The sequence below is a fragment of the Egretta garzetta genome, unplaced genomic scaffold, assembly GCF_000687185.1.
Source record: "Egretta garzetta isolate BGI_Z169 unplaced genomic scaffold, ASM68718v1 scaffold168, whole genome shotgun sequence".
NCBI lineage: Eukaryota > Metazoa > Chordata > Aves > Pelecaniformes > Ardeidae > Egretta > Egretta garzetta.
This window is the reverse complement of record NW_009260675.1, coordinates 516,882-531,736: the sequence shown is the minus strand read 5'-3', so window position 1 is coordinate 531,736 and position 14,855 is coordinate 516,882.

Below are 14,855 nucleotides of genomic sequence, written 5' to 3'. Positions count from 1 at the left end.
CCATCAACCGCACCGCGGCCGGGGGAGCCGCGGGGGCCGCTGCACGTGGTTTTCGGTGTAAACGGAGGATGCGACGGTTGTTAATGGGCTCCCCGCAGCCCTCTCCCCGGGTAGCTGGCTGCGGGGCTGCCCTTTGCTGAAGCAGAACGGGTTGAGCCAAGTTCAAAGCACTGTGATACGGTGCGTGCTGAGATACGGAGTTATCAGGGCAGATAAAGCCTCTGGTGTGGTTCAGTTGTTGTTGTGGGCTTTTCTTTTTTTCCTCCTTACATTGTTTTCAGTCAAGCTGCGTTTTGTGGAGTTGTGCAGTTTAAATACACTGACGAATGGTCAGAACCGTCCTCAGGTTTTTAGCGTGTGGTAAGAATCAAAGGCACTAAATGTGGTTGTAGTTAGGGGGAAGAGAGTCGATCTTGCTTGTTGATCAGCATGTTTTTCCCCACCTGTACTGCCTGAAAGAGCAAATCAGTAGCAGTGCATGAGAGTGGGCTCAAGTGTAGGTTGAGGTGTGTCAGTGAGTGTGAATCCAGTTTCACTGAACTGCGAACAAATGTTCAGGATAGTGAAACCCTTGTGATTCTGTGAATGGCTTTAGTAAGTTGGTGAAATGCCAGTAGGTGTGGGGTTATACAGGTCAGGGAGCACCAATACCAGGAAACCTCAAATTTCTGCTTTTTGGTGTAGAAGAAATTTTAAAAAGATGGGGAGAGATAATTGGGATTTCCAAATACATACAGCTTTTCCTCCCATGAAGAAAGTGCTGCGAGGAAACTTTCATGCTCTGACCGAGCAAAAGTAAATGCACTTAGTTTTGTGCATGTTAAGAGCTATCTCCACGTAATGCAGGCTGAGGTCTTTCTTTAACTACGAATGAAGAAAACCAGCAGAGGTGAAAAACGACTGTGGATTTTTTTTTTTCTGTTTACAATAGAGCATTATGTAGGATGAGGAGAGAATGCAGAGGTGAATACTGAAAGCAGCTATATGCGTATGGATCCTTAGCAAGTGGCCCTGAGGGTAGGAGGAGAATACTCAAAATATAAGGAGGTAGAAGAGAAGCAGGTAGTCTCTGTGGATAGGCAAAGCTCAGGTGAACTGTGCTGAGCTCTGTTTGGAAGCAGGCAGGATCATTTTGGGTGTAGAGATCTGTCAGTGCTGATCTAACTGTCAGGCTTGAGTTAAGATTTTCTTGTGTGTGTGTGTGCTCACATCTGGAGCCTGTGCAAATGGCGCATTCATTGTGCACAGAGCGTACTGTGGTCTCTAAATCTCTTCTGTATAACATTGTTGCTAACCTCTCTTTCAAAGCAGGTGTAAGCATCAAACACGAAAGAAACAGGCTTGAGTAACTACAGTAGTTATTCTAAAAGATGAAGATGTGTGTGAGAAGACAGTGTGTTGAAAGTAAGGCACTTGAGTCTTTAAGTTGTGGACTGTCATCACCCTCCTGCGCTGCTCATGAGAGTGCAGTCTAAAAGCTAAACGAAACATTGTATCCCATGTGAGGAAGTGTTACTATTTCCTAGATCACACTACTTTCTGTATTGTATATATGCCAATAGGCTGTATCTAGATAATTGCCTAGCTGTTCCAGGCTGCTTTGTATATTTTCACCTGTTGCTTCTTGTCCTTTCACATTCCTTCAGTTTCTTAATTTTGAATCCTTTCTTCCAAGGACAGATTGTTCTGAAAAAAGCTGCTCTAAGTAAATTTTGTCATCATTTCAGTAAGGCCATTAAGATCTGGCAAGCTGATGCCTGTGTGTGTTGTGTGTTTTCTTTTCTTTTTTTTTTTATCTCCATGGTTCAACTATTTTTGTACAGCTACAGCAGTGAAAATGAAAATTAATAGTTTGAGTGCTGGGCCTGAAACTTACTGCTGTACATGAGTAGCAGATGCACATCAGCAGTATTGCTCCATGGTTGTTCACCCAAGGTCCGTACGCACCAGCTATACCTCACAAGTGTAGATGTGCTTGCCTCTTTCTGAGCTGCTCTTTAATAAGGGAAACCAGGCAGTGACACTTCTGCAGGGGAGTCAGAGAGGATAGGTACATCTTGTGCTTATATCAAAGCAAGCTCAGCCTTGGGTTGGTTAAAATCTATACAGAAACTATTCAATGACCGAGGTCCTAGAACTACAAATTTTTGTTCTGTAAGTTGTGTCCTGGACTTGTTCAGCTGCAGGTCCTTCCCAGAGCAGGCCGGTCTCTGGATTATCCTGAGAGCCCTGGCTGACGCAGGCTGGAGATGTTGTTGAGGTAGCTGGCTATGGTAGAGTTATCTTTAAGTAATGAAGTAGAACCATTTTTATATACAGCTTTTCTACTACATGGAACCACAGAATCTGAATAAGCCTTCTACAATAAGATGAATAAGATAAATTTTGACAACTGTATTGCTTAATTTACTTTCCCAAATAACGGAAATAATGGCTATGTGGGGGTAGTATGAAAGTTGCCTTGGGTGGGTATGCTATCTGTCACATACTCTATTAAAATATAACCTCTTTTTCTGGATGTTGCTTTTGCATCAGACAACCTACTTCTGTCTTCTCCTTGAATTGTTTGTGCATTCCCCAGAGATGTGTGCTACCCCGGGGAGGGCAGCCTCAGAGCCTGAGAATATGGAATTAGTGTGTACTGTCCTGTAAGTGTCATGCGGAGCCTGCCGTGTGCTCAGTAATGAGAGGAACTTGTTTGCATAATATTAAGCAGTATGTTATTTAGAGGAAAAAACAAACATATGATGACGATTAAAACCCAGTCCATACAAGATTAGCTTCTGCTATATGGTTAGATTACTTGGGATGCTGTGTAGATATCATTAAGCAATGTGTTTTTGCCTATGTAACTGCAGTTGCATTAGTTCTCTCTGGTAACTTATTTCTTGCTGATCTTGGGTATTCTGGTGTTCTTCCTCTTTATAGTCAAGAGGGCTAACAATCTTAAAAGAAGTCTTGATGACATCTTTCATAAAATTAACATTTACTTTTCTTAATAAAGCATGTGTGTATGTCTCAATATATTCACGATGGCTGCTTCTGGCTGAATGTGGATTTGGATATTCCTGAACATTGTGAATTTGAATATATCTGGGCAATCAGGAAAAATATCACTCTTTAGCATATGTTTGTTTGGACAATAAATGGTTGCTAAACATCTTGCAGCCTAGGGTGACAGCCTGTTCTGTATTTGTGAGACAGTTGGCCCTCATCAGTAAATGTTTCTGCCTGGGTTGATGGCTTTGGGTTGTACAATAAATACTACTGTGTCAGAGGTCTATATTACTGAACAGTTTTGCCTGTGTTCTGCAGTATATTTAGAGATCCTGCTGCTTTAATTGCTTCTCCTCTTTCATGCTCTCCTATTACTTCAGGATTTCAAATCTGGATGTTAAGTATTTGTTGCCTGTGTAAATATCTCTAAATGTGCATAGCAGCAGATAAGATTCGCTTCCAGAAGGAACAGTGATTTGTTACAGCTTTGGCCTCTGGGAAGCTTCTGGCCTATTAGTTCTGCAGATATTTCTGAAAAATCTTTTTCTGGGAGGTTGGAATAAATGAGTTTACAAATGGATGCTTTATATTTCACTTTTATAGAAGTGGGTCAACTTTAATCACAGTTTGAGAACATGATTTACTAGCCCAACCAGGAAGTTGTGTTAGGGGTTTTCAGCAAGTTCTCTACTAAATACATTATGGCAGCCTGTGGCTTCTGGTCATTGGTTTAGACAATTTTGTCATTTCTGTTGCCAGTATAATTTTAAAACTGTTTTCTAATTAGATTTCCTCAGTATTTTAGTTGTGTATGTAGTCTTATTAGAAATAAATGAATATTGAGCTTCAGGTTTTTTTCCCATTTATCTAGCTTTGATACAGCAAAGGTTGATAACTGCTTTGACCTGAAAGTTGGAGCAACTGTAAATCTTGGTGCTCTGGAATTATTTGTGTCTAAAACAACAGTCCGTTTATCAAGTGTTTCAGAAAACCTACAGTTTCTAACCCAAGTTCAGTTAATACATATAGGGGTATCCTGGCATTCCAGTTCTTGGTTTTGCTTGTAGTCATTCAGCTTTCTCTGCATCCTTGCAGACTGGTATCAAACTAGTACTGCTTAGATGTTTCTTAGTCAGGGTGCCTGTCAAAATAAACACCATTTTCTTCCTAGCTGTCACTTATTGTAAGTCAAAACGTTTGTGGTTTTTTCTTTTTTAATTCCAGGGATATAATTTGACAAAATCTTAAGCTGTCTTTAAATGTCACATAAACAGGTTTATATACCAACTCTTTGTCTGCAAACTGTCTTGATTGTACAAAAGATGTCTTTGATAAGGGCTATGCCTGTATTTGCAGGTTAGCAATTGGTAACTTGCATTTCTGAAGTGCTTGTGTTTATACCTGGTATGTAATGCATTTTTGTTCTTTCTTGTGGAAGTCAGTGTGTCACAATGTTTTCCTGAAACCTGAGTTGCTTCCCATCTCACTTATCTGCTTTGCTGTGGGTACCAGTTCTTTCTGGTATGGAAGGTGTGACAGAGAGCATCTAACAGCATGGGTAGCTTCTGAATTCCTGTTTCCCCAAGCACTATTGCTTTGTTATTCTCCTAACTTTAGTCTGTCATTTAGAAAAGGTGAAGTTTGAAAGCTTTACTTACCTCAGAAGTTAATTCCGCTGAGCATTGAGTGTGGTTGCCAGGATTTGCCACTTCTGTAAATCTAACTAGCTCTTGTGTACTAGTAGTGACTCTTGCTGTGTTCATTCTGGTTTTGTAATGTACTTTTAAGATATTTCAGTATAATCCGAGGCTCAAAAAACCTCCTGAACATAGACGCTCTCCCTTCCCCTGCCAGTTATTTATTGCTGAGGGACAATAAACATGGAGAATTGCATGGGCTTTATTTTTTCCCTCCCCCAACCCCATCAATTAGCTAATTTACACAAGAAAAACATTATTTCCTCTTTCTTTTGAGAATAAATAAATGAAAATAGGACTTTGTGTATGTAAAACAGCTCACTTACAGGAAGCCAGAGTACATATTACAAGCTGGTTGCTATTGACTACAAAATATTGCTCATCTGCACTCATCAGATGCTCTCTGATAGTAAAAAACCATTGCTTTTGGAGCTTCTAAATTGTACAAGTATTTCAGTGACTTAAAATAGATCAAGAACTTTTAACCTCGCCATTTTTAGCATCAAAAATACTTCTCTCTTCTGAGATGAGAACTGCGTGGTTGCTGTTGTTGTTTGATAGCATGTTTTCTGATTTAAAAAAATATTTGATATAGTTCTGCTTTTATGCCTTTTCTAAAGCACCACAATGTATCAATACTAAAAGCAGGAAGCCTTTTCAAAATAGTTTTTAGGAATGGAAGAAGAGGGTGAGGTACAACGTAGCACATTCATAGCTTAACACCTCTGATTGCCATTTCTCATTCATTCTTTGCTCCTGTTATACAATAGTAATTGAAACAATAAAAGTGGCAAGGTGGATTGGGATTTTCTAATGAGTCTGGTTTTTAAACCCGAAACACTTAAAAAACAGTAACTGGGCTGACAAGTAAAACATTCCACAAATATCATAGCTGGCTACTGTTTGTATTGTACTGTTGAGATGCAGGATAATGAACTTGTTTAATCTAACTAGGTTTATGTGTGCAGCTAGAAAACAATTGTGGTTTTTTGAGGAGCTGCAATCTGATTGACTGTGAGATGCCTCCTCCATGACATGTGCAGATGTGGCAGGGGGAAGAAACCAAGAGAAACCTGTGCCACAGAAAAGACTGAGCAGATGTTTTAGCACCTGTTATGCAACTGGATTCAACTTTAATTTTTTTTTTTTAGCAAAATAGCCTGCCTCTCCTTGTGTAAGTCTTTTAGCCAGATTATATTTTTCCAGATTAATGCTTCTTATTCTACTGGTTTACCATTACACAGGATAATGTAGTATTTCTATTTGTATAATTGTCAAGGGACATCTCAGTTGAAGTTCATCCTGAGCTATGAGGCAGAGTGATACTGGAATGCTATTATCTTCTCTGCTATAATTGCCATGGCAACAGCTGCAGGTAGACAAGGCAAACCAAGGATTCTTTTTCTGTATCATATAGACACCAGTTTTTTTTTTTCTTCCCTCTCAGTAACGACTCTGAGAAGCCTGTGGCACAAACACACTCTGAGTCATCCTGAAAAGTATTTTGTTTTGGTTTTTTTCAATTTAACTTTGATTTTAATTTTCTAAGTGAGTATTTGTGGTACTATATTAAAAATGCACTCTTTCTAGGAAGAAACTGGCAGCATAGCCTGGATTATTCTAGGAGACTGATTAGATGAGCCAGTGGCTGGGGAGTTTGTTTGGAACATCACAGAAGACCACAGGCTGATAAGGCACCTAAACATCTTTGTGGTTCTGGATGTTAATTTCTCTGTGCATTCATTTTTCCTTAGGACAGGAATGAGAGTATTACCCAGCTCTTCCATAGAGACAAGTTGTAAGGGAATTAAAAAAAAAGGCTTTCAGGTAATAAAATTACTATGTCACAGGAAGAAAACGGAGTGTGGACATAAGCCTATAATGACTGTGTCCTAGGGTTGTTTTTTTCTTGTTACTTAAGTGTTCTATGCTGCTTCTCCTTCTGCTGCCCCTAATTTCCCCCTTTATTCCTCCATCTGCATACATGTGTGTGCATTCATATGCAGATGTGTGCACATGTACTTCCTGAAACTGTATGTACTCCACTTGGCATAATTCTTGACATTGCCAAGATTTGCCAGGGATCCAGATGTGTATTGGTATTTTTTTTTTTTTAAAGGGGTTTTATACTAGCTCTTCTGTCTGGTTACTGAGGTATACTGTGAAACTGCGTTCTGAGATACTTGTTCTTTTTTTTTTATGTTATGGTAGTTACTGCAAACATGAAAGCTTAAGAATTCAGAGATTTTGTAGGGACACTTTTTCACTTACTCTGCTCTTCCATGTAGAATGATTTCCCTTTTTGAAATAGGAGACTGGTTAATTTGTTTCTTTCATTAATCTTTAAACTCATCTGCATACAGGGCAGGATGAGGGGGCAATAGTGTTTCTTTTTCCCGGTGACGCTGACTAATCTCTTTGCTTCAGTCAAAAGAGGATTTCATCTAACCTATTTTAAATAGAGGATTAAGGACAATTAGGCTCTTCTACTTCACCACTAAGATAGGATGTTGTGAAATCCTCTGAAAAGCACATCTGCTGATGTGCCAGTAAAGTTTTGCAATATTAATGTTAATAACCAAATCAGTTATATGTAGAAAAAGAAACTTTGTGTATGAAGTACTTGTCTGGAGAAAACTTTGTGGATGAACTGGGGAGAGGGAAGGAATTGAACTGCTTACCCATTAGTTTTTTTGTCTCTAATGCTTCTAATATACATTGCAAAGTAGACATGTAGATGAACTGAAATGGAGTTCTTGTTATCTGAATTGTATTGGCAACTTGCAGTTTGGGCTTAGCATTTTACATAGCCCTTCACATCTTTTCAAAGTTCTATTAAAGAGTTGCTTGCACAAATTATTATAATGAAGCACAAACACTAGTATCCATCATCTGTGCTTGTATAACTATTTTATGCCACTCATAATGAATGAGTGGCCTCTCCTGAGGTGGATCTGAATCAGCAGTGACATTTGATAGCTAACATTAAACTGCTATACTTGTCAGGAGGTCATTATGAAATAAAACTATGAAAAATACTGCTGTTATTGGAACATATGATGTGCATAAGACAGTGTAATGTGAGGGGAAAAAATGGCTGTCTGTATTTTGGAGAAGGTTTGGCTACCAAATGCATCCTGTAAGTGATAGAACTGACTGACTTCCATGAAGTGTGGATAGTACACTGTGAAGGTACGAAGAAGATAGTTGAATGACACTTGCCTCTGAGAAGTTGCTTTTGCAATCATAAGTTCATTACTAGCAGTTGTAGGTAGGTTACTGATAATCATAGTTTCTTTAGTTTTGTTTCTTGTAGAACACTAGTCTGAGTTCAATCTAATCTTGGTTTTGGATGATAAACCTGAAGAAGGGTGGTCCAGAAAAAGCTGAAGTCTATTTGCTTCATCATATTCATGAGGTGACTTGGAGTTGAATATACTGTCATTTCTCAGACTGGCATAAACAGTGTTTCCTTAATGAGTGTTTGGGTCTGGGGTCCCAAAGCTGACAGACTTCAATGAGAGTTATGGTCTTCTGTTAAAATACATCTGGTGTCTTTGCCTATGGCTTTGGCTTGATGCTGTGCCTTTGCATGCCTTCTATCTTCAGATGTTTTAATCCTGGTAGCTCTTAGGCTATCATTATGAGTTTAGCTGTATAGATGGGCCTAGTATCAAACTTTACTGGTGAGCAACAGAAATTACTTATCAGTCACTGGATGTGTTTTGGGTAGAGTATAACAAATGTGGAGGAATTGTTGTTGGGAAAGTTGAAGTCCTGTGTATTCTGTGGTGGTTTTTTTTTTTTTTAAATTTTTTTCCTCCCAGAGGGAGAAGACTTTTTTTAAAATCTAACTGCCATGAAAACTCTTAAAAAAACAGGCTGCCATTTAATCTTACTATAAAATGTGCCTATGTAGAAACAGACTCTTTCATTAAGTGAAATATGATATGTATGAGAGAGGATACTGCGAAGGTAGGCTCAAAACAGTTTATTGACCAAGTCATAACTAAAAGAATAATTAACTTTTATGATGATGTTAGCAGAAATAGAATGTAAATAAGTTCAGGCTGGACATTTTGCTTTGGTCAAAAAGACTCCTTACACTATAAGCAGATCTTGATTGATTAATGTTAGTGCTTTTCTTTAGTTTAATGCTCAGCATTTTCTCTGTAAATATGGAATGTACTGAAATGCTGTTGTTGTCTGTGTTACAGAATAGATGCAACTTGTGTGGTTTCCTTTTCTTTGGTTTATCAGCGGAATTACATTAACAGTAAATGTGACCTTAATAGTTATCTTAAAAAAATCTTTCATGTTCTAGCCTCCTGACCACTGGTATGAACTTCGGAAAGCTTAACTCTCATAAAAAGCTTCTGTTCATCTGGGCTTAAAAAACAACCACCAGAGATTTCTCAGGTAACCTCAAGTATTACAAGCACTGTCAAGTTAATTTTATGTTTAAAATCCAATATATAGGTTTTAAAATGTCTTATACTGTCTCAATTTTAAGGGTGTTTAGTATTTTTATCCTTTGTGGATAAAACCTGGTGGTTTTCAACCAATTCCTGACTACCTTAAATTAAAGCAGTTCTAGGGGTTTTAAACAAATCCATTCTTTCTTGTTGACTTTAAGCTCTTTGCAGGAATGTATATCCTGTGTACAACAGATATATAGCCACTTAAATATATGGCTGATCTTGAATATCATAGTGGGGAGGATGGGGGCAGGTGGGTTAAAGCTAAGAGTTTTGTTTAATGACAGTCATTGAGCACAACTACAAAATCCTTTCAGCTTCTAAAGTTAAAAAAACCCACACAAACAAACCAAAACTAACCCACAGGTTTATCATAACTTCACCTGTGAATGCTTGAGTATTGTTAATCTCTTAAACAGTGTTGACTGTTTACTATTTACAGTTGTCAGGTGACCAGATGGCCTGATTTGGTGAGAGGTGTCTGTGTATTGGCACTGGGAGGGCAGAAATGAAGGAAAAGTGTAAAAAGCTCTGTCCTCAGCCCTGAACTGCATGACCACTTTAACGTGATTCATGAATATGTTGGCTACTCCGTGCTGTAAGTTTTTGTCTGACATAAGGAGGTTAAACCTCCATGATTAATGGCTGTCATGACATAGAAGTAATAGAAGAGCTTCACATGCCTTTGTGAAGTAGTACACAGTGAACATGGGCAAGTATAAACACAGGTTTATAAAGGGCAATCTGGACTGTGGTTTTGCATCTCCTGTCTCTTTCAGCCAAGGAGGTCTCAAATTTGAAAGGCTTATCTTTTTTTCTTGAAGATTCTTAAGCCCCTGACTTACTTCCTAAGAAGTGAAAAGGTTACCTTGAGTGTTTTTACTCTGTTAATGGTATCTGCTCTAACTTGTTCAAAGAGCTTTTATGTCAGCACATATATAAAATAAGTTTTTTTTTTTTTTAAGTAGTATATAAAAAAATGACTTGAGGCTAAATTTCTGCTGGGCATGTAGAATTAAAATATCAGTATTCCTTTTCTGTTTCCCTGCACATAAATTATAAGGTATTTTAAACTGAAAATAACAATGCTTTTACACATGCATTTGCTTTTTTGCATGTTAAAAATGATGACAAAAGCCAAACAAAGTTTGGTTGAGTCATGATTGTAGTTGAGTCATTGAGACAACTTGCAAATACTTCCAAACCCTTCAGGCTAGTAAGAAGGCTTTTCTTCTTGCCTTCTCCCCCTAGTCAGACCTCTTAATTCCGCTTATAATGACTTCTTTTAGCCGCAGAATAGCAGCTGCTTGGTTATGTGGCTTTTAGCTGATCTTTGAAAAGTATTATGATGAGGGGAGAAAGTGCCACTACACTCTTCACTGTCAGATTCCTATCTGTGTCTTGGAGGTGCACAGGGGAAAAGCAGAAAAGTTGTCTTTACGGCCCCTGGAGTCGACCATAGGGAGCTTCCCACCTGATTCTGGGTGGTTAGATCAGCACAGGAGTGGAAAAGCATGTTTGTGGCACTGCTGCTGGCCGTAGGCACATGCATCGTGTCACTTCTTCCTTAAACTGATTAAAGGTGTGATCTGGATTTCTCTTCAGTTTCTTGTAGTGTGTAGAAAAGACCAAAGCAGAAATGTTAGGCAGGCTGATGCAGCAGCATATAGCTCTTGTAATCTTGTAAGATCTGTCAGAAGGGATTCTTGACAGTGGAAACAGGTTTGCTCTTTCTTTTTCCATTGGATTTTGGATGTACTGTTGGCTTGTTGATAGAGACATCTGTTTCACTTCACTCTGAGTGACAAAGCATTGGGCAATGAGTATATGTGGGTGGATTCCGAAAAAGGTAACTCTTGCTCTGGGTTTGAAGCTGAAATGGGTGAAGCAAGTGCCAGGGTTCTAGACAGTGCTTCTAGCTGGGATGTCGTGACACCCCAGGGCATCATCTGATGAATCAGGGCTGACTTGACAAGTTGCTGACATCTGTGGAACACTGGCTTGTTTTGTGGGTAGCATCTAGCATCAGAAAAGGAGTAATTGGGAGATGGGTGGGAGTTAACACTTACTTTAAGTATTTTAGGGTGTCTTATGACTTATGGAATGAGAAGTGTTTGGGGGACTACATACTGGGCAGAATGTTACTTAAGAACAAACCAACCAACCAGGAAATAACTCCAGCCTTTCCTCCCCAAACTAACCCTGTGATGTGCACTCTGTTGTAGCACTCGCATGTCATGTGGTCAACCTTCCCAAAGTTCTAAGTGCAATCAAAGCATAATGACTTGAGGGGAAAATGGAACAGCCATTATCTGCTTAGCATTTCCTCCCATGTGTATATTAGAACATGCTTTATTGAAATAAGGATGCTATTCAGCACAGGAGTCCTTTGTTAAGATTGTGAAAGCCTATGGTACCTTTAACCCTTTCACAGGCAACTGAGGGAGACTGGTAAAGGAAGGTGTCTTCAGTTTAGTGTGAAGGCCAGTGTCAAATGCTTAAAAGCCAAGGTTTTCTCTGCATGGAGACAAGGTGTATGTGATCTGTTTCACTAAGGATATTTGGAATTAACTTGTTCTGAAAATATTTTAACTTGGTATTGCTAAAACAGGCAACAAAACATCTGTTAGTGTCAGACTAGTCTGGAAGTGCTTCATGCTTTAACTCTTTTTATAAAAAGTGACCAGATAATCTGGAGAGATCCCTTTTAACCTGCATTATTCTGATTCTAAAAGAACCAGTGGCTTCTGCTTAATGTTAATTTAAAGGAGAAAATACTCTCTTGCCTCTTTTGCAGCCATCTTGGTTTTCATCTCTGAGCAGATGGTAATAATAAGACATCCTAGTTTAAAACAGGCTCTGTGGATAAAGTTGCATAACTTGAAGTGATAACCTACAGACTCCACAGGTTGTTATTCTGAGCAATAATTATACTGCTTGGTGTGTGTGTCCATTCATTCTTTAAGATTGCTATAATAGAGCTTCACAGCAACTTCCCTGTGTACATCTGCTCAGTAAAAACTACTGTAGGTGGAGCTGAAGCTTTAATAGCTGTGGCCTGACAAGGTTAAAGTATTTCTCCTGGCTCCTGTTGTTCCAGTTAAAGAAAAGTTATTGCAGTCAGCCTAAACCCAGTTACTGCCATCACTCCTGTTGCGTTAAAAGGTTAAAGTAATTTGGAGTGATGCCCAATTTGTCGTTATAAGTCCAGTTGTGTTCAGTGTACTGAACTACCATGATTACGGGTGCACAAATAACGGGATACACCTTCAGTCTAGTCGCATTCCATGAACTACCGTGGCCACACTTAAGAAGTTTGGTTGCATTCAATGAGAACTATCATGGCTAGATTAATGAGTAGTGCAGTTTATTAAAGGAACAGATACACAGGTTCTTTTGGATTGCTGGTGATAAATTCACTGTCTGCAAAGCGCGTGTAAACACCACAAGTATGAGTAAACACTGCTTGGCTACAAATGCGTTAAAAGATATAAAATGACACTCTAGATATTTCTAAGTTTCCCGAGGTGGCAGTTGGTACAATCAAGTGTTTGAATCTTACCCAAAGGCATCCTGATGAGGGGGAAGAGAGGCTCAGCCTGTTGACTGATCCCAGAAGTCAGAGTGGTATGCGATGATGGTATCTTCCCTAACGTTCTCTCTCCCTTAAGCTATTTTATATCAATTTTTTACCTTTCAGGTGGAGCTTAGGTGACACTAGTCATACACAACTTTGTTTAGATTGGTGTAAAACTTTAGTGCTTCACTTTTAAAGGTATAAACTAGAAAAATTCAAAGTGCAAGCTCAGTGAGGGGTGGTTGCACCTTGGGGGTAGGTAGCTTTTGGGAGGGAGGTGTGTTTTGGTATTATAATGGTATCATAATGAGGAAAGTTTACCAAAGGACAGCATTTTGTCAAAAACATGAGACTGTTGGCCCAGGATAGCAAATATGCAGCTTATCAGTTCCATGGCACCTTCAAGTTCCCGTATTACAGAGCCTGACCACGGTGTCTCCACTCTGTTCTACCCTCTGTGCAGTTCCTCTTAGAGTCAGCACACCAAGCTCCCCTGGTGTTGCCAACATCGAAGGTTGCAGGCCTAGCTGTGGAATGGATTCCTTGCATGTCAGCTACACTCCACCTTGGAAGCTTCTTCAATGCTGTACCTTTCCTTAAAATGTGAATACAAGTTTAATTTCTAAGTCGCCTCCAGCACTTATTCCACAACTCCCTACTGGCTTTAATTGCTTATGGGGCTATTCCAAAACCTTTTTCCTTGGAAAAGAAAAAAAAATATGGATTTTTCTCAAACTATTGGGTAATTTCTTAAGTTTGACTGATTCATATTACTTAATTCAGATATTCATAATATCTGAGGAAGCCCTAACCTTTTTGAAAGAGGATGGTAGTGAGTACCTAGGTGGGTAGGGAGCTGTGGATGGGGGGAACTCTTTTCCTGGAGCCTAAAGAGGCTACATGCCCATACCTTAATTTGGAAGCTGCTGATGTGTAAGTTTGACCTGAGAGACTGGAGGAGAAAAGCTACTAGATTTTAATTAGTAACAAAAAGTGTGAAAATGCTTGTGCCCTTGAGCTGGCTGGTCTTGGCTTTCATGGCAGGATAGTTATGTCACTATGGAGCACTATGGGTGCATGTGCTCTGCGAAGTTTTTCTGGAGCTGTGTTCAGCTGTTGAAACTACATCTGTGTTCAGTTTGGGGAGTGTGGGAATAAGAAAAGATGGAAAACAGCATGAACTCTGGATGTCTGTATAAACAGACTTATTTGCTCAGTACCATTACCATACAAAAAAAAAAAATTGGATTGCAATAATGAGCTGTAAGCTGTTTTTGAAGGACTTCTTACTGGGTTAAGACCTGACAAGTTCTGGAAAGGTTCTGAGGCCTTAAGTTGAGTAAAAGGTGGTGAAGTTTATTTGATTGTTTGGAAGGAAAGTATGAAAGTAAAGCCCCCTTGATCTCTGTGTACCTGACTTATGTTTTGTTTAAAATAGTTTGGGGCATGTTAAGGCAATGGGTTTCTATCTGTTTTAAAACAGCAAAGAGAGAAGGAAGGTGAAAGAATATTCCACAGAAGAGAGGGGAGTCCTTGGCTGAAAGAGAAGTGTGAGCACTTGGTATCATGTGCTTGAAGTCATGTGTTATAATGTGTCCTTCTGTGGTTTCTGAACTGATGGCTGAGGGAGAGCAAGCTATAAATACTTCTCTGTTCTCCACTTATGTGGTCAAATGAAGCTTGCTGAAAACTTTATTTAGACCACGAGATTGGCAAATTAAGGCAACTTTCCTACTTCTGATTGGAGTTTGCCCTTAAAAAAAAAGGGGGGGGGGCAAAGTGAATCTATCAGTTGAAATGGTTTAAATTGTGAGACAGACTCTTAAAAGATGCAGGTTCTAAAAGAGGATCTGGAAGCTTTGACAGACTAGTCCAGGAGGAAGATTTTTCTTCATCTCTTTGAAGAAGACTTCTGAGGGATTAAGGATACTCCTTACATATTGGCTCAGCCTTTCCATCCATTTACATAAAACAATTGAGCTGTTGCTCTTCATTAAAAATGTTTATTTTCATTAACAAATGTGTTAAAACATCTGGTTTCATCTTGCACAGTTCATGGATATGCAGTCTGATTGCAGCAGCCCTTCAAAACACTGCAGGCATTCC